A 7216-nucleotide genomic window follows, 5' to 3' on the forward strand; every position below is an offset into this window, starting at 1 on the left:
AAAATGGCACTACACTCCTCGGTCATCATGATAGTTTCATCAACCTCACTCAACTTCATTCTCTTATTTAAAATGTCCTTCATGAACTTAGCATAGATAGACATTTGTTCCAAAGCATCGAAAAAAGGGATATCGATATGGAGTTTCCTAAAAACATCCATAAATTTTGAAAACTTTTTATCCAAATTCTTTTTAGCCAATGCTTTAGGAAATGGAACTTTGCTAAGCTCAGGAATAGGATCATTCATCACTCTAGTTTTAATAGGAACACTCCTTTCCTCCTCAACTATTTCCTCACTTTGTTTTTTTGACTCATGTAACACTCTCCCACTCCTAGTGGTAACAACAGCAGAATTTTCTTGTTTAGAAAAAATTAAAGAATCGGAAGAAAACTTACCTTGAGGTATCTCGGCCATTTGCTTGACCAGCTGGCCAATTTGACTTTCCAAGTTCTTTATAGCCACCTCTTGGCTCTTGTAGTTGTTCTTCATGCGGTTGATGAAAGTCTCAACCAACTCCTCCAAACTCTTCTTGCCAGCATCATTTTCACCAACTTGCTCTTGGACTTGTTGAGATAGTCCAGAGCTTTGACCTCGGAAACCCTTACTAGTAATGGTGCAAAATTCACTAACATTGGGCCCTCCAATAGCCACACACTCCACTTTGGCTGCTGTAGCACCGACCAAATTGGTCGCCTTTATGTGATTTTGAATCTCCGCAATTCGTTCGGAGAGTTGCTTGTTGGAGGCCAAGAGCTTGTCGTAAGCTTCCACTTCAAGCATACTCCTTCGGGTTTGGCGATCATTTTCAGAGTTCATGGCTCTCGCTGCCATCTTTTCTATTAAGTCATACCCCGCTTGTGGGGGAAGAGCATCGAACTCGCCATTTGAAGCCGCATCTAGGCCAAACCTCCAAGAGTATTGTAGACCATCATAGAATGTTGAAACCAATTCAGCTTGGGTGAGATTGTGTTGAGGACATTTCCTCAAGAGCTTCTTGAAGCGCTCCCAAGCTTCATAGAGATTTTCTTCAGTGGGTTGCACAAAATTCATGATGTCTTTTTTCAATTTCCTCAAAAGGACTCTTGGGAAGAACCTTGTTGTGAACTTTTCCGCTAAGTCTTCCCAAGTAGTGAAGCTCCCTTGAGGTTGAGAATTCAGCCATTCCTCAGCGATGTCCTTCAAAGAAAATGGAAACAAGCTCAACCGAATTGCATCCGCCGGAACATTGTTCACCCGGTAAGTGTTGCAATTCCGGATGAACCTCTCAATGTGAGCGTGAGGATCTTCGAGGGCACCTCCACCATATTGGCTTTGGCTCACCAAGTTGATGAATGGCGGTCTTAACTCAAAGTTTCCAACACCCTTGGGAAAAATAATGCTCCCGGGATAGTCATAACTCATAGTAGCTGATGTGAGTTCCCGAAGAGACCGGTTGGCATTCTCAACTTCTTGTTCTCGTAACCGGAGGGTGATCCCCTCTTGGATTCTCGCCTCAATATGTGCTTGCATCTCCTCCTCCGTCATATTGCCACCCATGGCGGTGTCTCCTGTGAGACTAACCTGAAAGTGTGACGCTCAACCAAAGAAAGATTAGTAGCACCAATTCTAGACAAAGATAAAAACAAAAAATAAAACCACAAACTAAAAACTTAAACCAAAAACCACAAACAATTCCCCGGCAACGGCGCCAAAAACTTGTTGGTCAATCTGCAAGTGTACAGAATTCACCCGGTTTTAATTTCTCGAACCACAGGGAATTGGTGTGGCAATTCAGTATAAGCCTCGAGTTCACGGTATGAAAGCAAGTAAAATTCAGTTTTAAAGGTTAATTGTTTTGGTGATTAATTAACAAGCAATTGAAATACAAGTGTGTGAGGAACAATGGTGAGAATGCCTTGGGTTCTTGTTTAACTAATTCAGTTCTAATCAACCTATTCTATCCACAAAACTCTGAGTCTCTCCTTGATGTTCTAGCCTAATCAATCATCTATCAATGCCTCGCATAGACAATCCTCTCAAGCCAAAAGATAACCACAATTCCTTGATAACCTAAACATTTGCTAAAGGCATTAAGCATGCAATTCAGGCCAACAAACCCCAACCCTTCCTCTATTCCTAGTAGCAAATATAGAAGAGGTAATCCCACAACAAGTCCCTAATCTATAACAAACTTCCGTTCTATTATAGAAAAGTATAAAGCTAGCACATGTTCTAACTTGAAACATAAAGCATGGATATGGGATTCAAGGGTTTACTCAGAGGAATCATGAATAGAAATAGGAACTAAGATTAAAACATCATAAGTCTTACAAAGAACCCAAAGAAAAAGGGGTTTTAGCCAAACATGACTATGAAATCCATACAAGAAGATAAAGATGAAACCTGAAACATAGGGCTTAGAGAAAGCTCCTCAAGCTCCAGAACTCAAACCCTCTCTTCTAACTTATGAAAATATGATAAAATGACAAAAGGTTCAAAGAGAAATGTCTAAAAACCAATTTATAGGCAAAACAGTCGAGTCTGGGCGCTCAGGCGCAAATTCAGAGCGCCTGAGCGCCAATTCCAGCCCAGAAACATGCCCTCTGGAGGTGTCTGGCGCCCAGGCGCCAATTCCCAGCGCCTAGGCGCCAATTCCAAAAGCTTCAGGAAATTGCACTAGCGCCTAGGCGCCAATTCCCAGCGCCTAGGCGCTCAAGCTTCGTTGGAACAGACTTTTCAGCTCCTTGTAACTCCTCTTCAAGCCTCTTTAAGCCCTCCTTCAATTCCAAGCTTCTTGGCCTTCCTCAACCATCAGTTTCAGACCTGGTAACTTAGGCACAAAGTAAAAGAGATATCTAGAAGCTTTACAGAGTTAATTAGCAAGGAGAACCTTCAATTACAAAAGAAAAGATATGCAAGTCCTAAACTTACTTAAAATGCAAGAAAAGTCCCTATAAAACTACAAAATTACCAAAACAAAGTAATAACTCAAAGAAAGATAAAAATGCATGATAATGCATGAAACACTACATGAGACTCAATAAATAGACTCAAAACAAACTAGGAAATGACCCTAAAAACACTACTAAAATAGGGTCATCACAGCACAAAATGGTTGGAGCATCCATCAACTAGATGTCAAATCAGCCTTCTTCAACGGTGTGCTCGAAGAAGAGATCTATGTGGAGCAACCACAAGGGTTCGTGTGCGAAGGCAATGAAAGCAAAGTGCTAAGACTAAGAAAAGCTCTCTATGGCTTGAAGCAAGCTCCTCGAGCATGGTATAGTCGGATTGATCAATACTTCATCGATCGAGGATTCAGGAGGAGCAAGAGTGAGCCTACACTGTATATCAAGACTCAAGGTCAGCATACTCTCTTACTCTCCTTGTATGTAGATGATCTTATCTACACAGGAAATAATACAAAGATGATGATGGAGTTCAAAAAAGACATGATGAAGACCTTCGAGATGACCGACCTTGGCTTGATGAGTTACTTCCTCGGTATAGAGATAAGTCAGAGAAATGATGGGATATTTATCTCACAAAAGAAATATACCGAAGGCTTACTCAAGAAATTCCAGATGTACGGCTGCAAGCCTGTAAGTACTCCACTCGTGACAAATGAGAAAATACAGAAGGATGATGGAGCACCAGAAGCTGATGCACCGCGCTACATGAGTCTAATTGGTAGTCTTCTATATTTGACAGCTACACGACCAGACATCATGTATGCTACAAGTCTTTTATCAAGATTCATGCAGAGCCCAAGTCAAATACACCTTGGAGCAGGCAAAAGAATTCTAAGATACCTGCAAGGAACAAAAGAGTTTGGCATATAGTACAAAACCACAACCAACTCAAGGTTGCTTGGCTACACCGACACTGATTGGGCAGGTTCGGTAGATAACATGAAGAGCACTTCCGGCTATGCTTTCTCACTTGGATCGGGAATATTTTCTTGGGTGTCTAAGAAGCAAGCTACAGTAGCACAATCAACAGCTGAAGCAGAGTACGTGGCAGCTGCTGAAGCAACAAGTCAAGCTATATGGCTACGGAGAATACTTGAAGATATGAGAGAAAAACAAAATGGGCCTACTATACTCAACTATGACAACAAATCAGCTATCGCAATGGCAAAAAATCCAGTGCATCACAGTAAAACAAAGCTCATAGCAATCAAATATCACTTCATTAGAGAAGCTGAGACAACAAAAGAGATACAACTCAAGTACTGCAGGACTAAAGATCAAATTGCAGATATATTTACAAAGGCATTACCGAGACCAAGATTTGAAGAGCTACGAGTTATGCTTGAAGTTACCGAATATTGCATCAAGGAGGAGTGATAAAAAGTGATGCAATTCTCTAGAACATTGTAGAGAAAGAAATGTCATGATAATTCTAGAATACATCTAGATAGACCTAAGAACTAATGCATCGAGATAGATCTAAGAATTAAATATTACTTACCGACTTAATGAGGTGGTGAATACGCTGCCTATATATAGGCCTTGAACCACAACTTTGTGATACAACTCGAGAAGCAACCAGCTTCTGTACACAGCCTTGTAACTCTCCTTTTTACTAATAAAAAACCTTTGTTCTATCAACCTTTTGTAAACCAAATACTTGTCTATTATCCACATAACCAATATCCACATTTCTATTGCCTTAAGGCTTAATTGCAACTTTGGTCCCCGACATTTACCAATGCCACGATTTTGGTCCCCCACCTAATTTAATTACATGGATGGTCCCCGACGTTGTAGGTCGTGTGCAATGTTAGTCCTACCGTTTATTTCTTAATGGAGGAGACTTACGTGGACGTCTAGTTGGAGAGAAAAAGGAGGTATGAGGAGAGAGGGAAGCATGTGAGTATCACGTGAACTCACGTGAATCTTATATGAACCCATTATACCCAAATCTGAAACCCTAGGGATCTAAATCGTGTTACCTTCTTCGTTCTAGGGAGGTCAGGGGTTTGGGTATAATGGGTTCAGATAAGGGTCACGTGATACTCACGTGCTTCCCTCTCTCCTCATACCTCCTTTCTCTCTCCAATTGGACGTCCACGTAAGCCTCCTCCATTAAGAAATAAACGGTAGGACTAACGTTGCACACAGCCTACAACGTCAGGGACCATCCATGTAATTAAATTAGGTGGGGACCAAAATCGTGGTATTGGTAAACGTCGGGGACCAAAGTTGCAATTAAGCCTTGCCTTAAATACTAATAGTTGCACATTGTATTGGTAAAACTAAATATGGGTATTTTAATACTACCTCCGGTCCTATTTTTAAGAAGCAAAAAAAAAATTCACATAGTTTAAGAAATGTAGTTAAACTCGATAAAATGCATTAAATTTGTCTTGATAAACTTTCAAAATTACCTTTTGTTATTAGTGTTGGAGAGGGAAAGAGAGAGAATAATTAATGAGACAAATTTTACAAGTTAGAATTAATAAGGGTATCATTGGAAAAAAATAATTAATATATCTCAAACTTTCATTTGCTTCTTATAAAAATGACCAAAATTTTTCTTTTCTTTCATTCTTATAAATAAGACCGGAGGTAATAACTTTGTACTATCAATAATTATCATCTTACTCTTTGTGCCACAATTCCAAACAACTATCTTTTTGGAACAGAAAGAGTATATATTACTCCCTCCGTTCCAGAAAGTTTGTTGTTTTGCACCGTTTTTCAATATCCCAAAATGTTTATTGTTTTAGAAAACCAATGCATTTTTTGCTATTTTTTTCCACCTATACTCTCATTTAATACATTTTCTCTCACTTATCACCTTTCATATTAACCAACCACAACTCTTCTCTATTAATTACATTCTTCTCTATCTAAGTATAATTTAATAGTTGCACATCATACTAGTAAAATTAAATAAGGGTAATCTAGTCAAATTATACTATCAATAATTATTTTCTTACTCTTTGTGCCACAACCTTAAACTACAAACCTTTCTGGAACGGAGAAAGTATTGAGTAATATTGCCCCCCAATTATAATTGCCCCCACACTTTCGTAAATTGTGAATGCTATGACTTGATATCCAGTATTGTATTTTGTACTGAAATGTTCGATCATTCTCCTCTTTATATTGGTCTAAATGTGATGATTTTGTTGGGGCGTTATCATTTTATATATTGCCATTTTTTAGTGCTTAAATAAGATTGGATAAAGCTGTGTATCTTTGGTGTAAAATGTTAGAAGAACATATAATAGCCAATAGATATCATCTTTCAAAATTCATCTGGCTAACAAGTCAAGATATAACCGACACGAATTAAGTCTTTCAAAACAAAACTTAACACAAAATATAAGTCCTCAAGCTGAAAGATAAGCTCATTAAGCTAGAGTTCCTACTCATACGATAGCATTAGCTGCACTTGCAATCCTTGGCCATAGATCAGCACACTCCTTAACAATTGGACCAGTGATAGCAGAACCTTTCATTTCTCCCTTGGGATTCACAATATCCCCAGCATTATCTTCGAAGTACATGAAAACACCGTCCCTTCGGCGTCAAGGCTTGCGCTGGCAAACGATGACACCAGGAAACACCTTCTTCCACAGATCGGGCTTCCTCTTCTTGACGGTGGCCATCACCATGTCTTCGACGCAAGCAGAAGGAAGACGGTTCAGACGACCCTTGATCCCCTTCACGGAAATGATGTAGACATTCTTCGCACCGGTGTTGTCAGCGCAGTTCACCGTCGCCGCCACCGGGAGACCCAACGACATCCGCAACTTGTTCCCGCCGGTCCACCGCGCCCTTGCTTCGACATTTTTTCCTTTAAAGCTGTGTATCTTTTAATTTTTTTTTATCTTTAATCTATATACTATTATACTGTGCTTTTTTTGTGTGTTTTATACAAAGTGCTATATATTTATTACTTAATATTTTTTATTCAATTCATATAACTACTTTTTACTTGTATGATATTTTTTTTTGGTACATTAAAAAGATAAACTACATTCCTTAGGGATGACCCCTGGACCTCTTGATCATTCCTAATTCATATGTCTACAAACTCTTATCATTCGGGGACTATTTATATGATATTTTAATATTTCATACTTTCATTTATCTTAAATATTATTAGTACACTTATAGCTATGATAATTTCACTCAAACTTTGTCTAGACCGTAGGAGTAAATGTCTGGAACTTGAGACTGAAAAGACAAGGCATTTTCAAGCTGAGCTAAACAATACAA

The 7216-nt window shown here is 39.1% G+C and overlaps 1 non-coding gene and 1 pseudogene across 1 annotated transcript; one reads left to right on the plus strand and one right to left on the minus strand.

The window, feature by feature from the left end:
- Positions 1-963: 963 nt before the first annotated feature.
- Positions 964-1070, plus strand: LOC130741516 (small nucleolar RNA R71). Its single transcript, XR_009020411.1, has one exon. It is a non-coding gene; the product is annotated as a small nucleolar RNA R71 (small nucleolar RNA).
- Positions 1071-6114: 5044 nt separating this feature from the next.
- Positions 6115-6785, minus strand: LOC130735486 (60S ribosomal protein L23-like; annotated as a pseudogene).
- Between the last annotated feature and the right edge of the window lie 431 nt (positions 6786-7216).

Source organism: Lotus japonicus, chromosome 2 (genome assembly GCF_012489685.1).
Source record: "Lotus japonicus ecotype B-129 chromosome 2, LjGifu_v1.2".
NCBI classification, from domain to species: Eukaryota; Viridiplantae; Streptophyta; class Magnoliopsida; order Fabales; family Fabaceae; genus Lotus; species Lotus japonicus.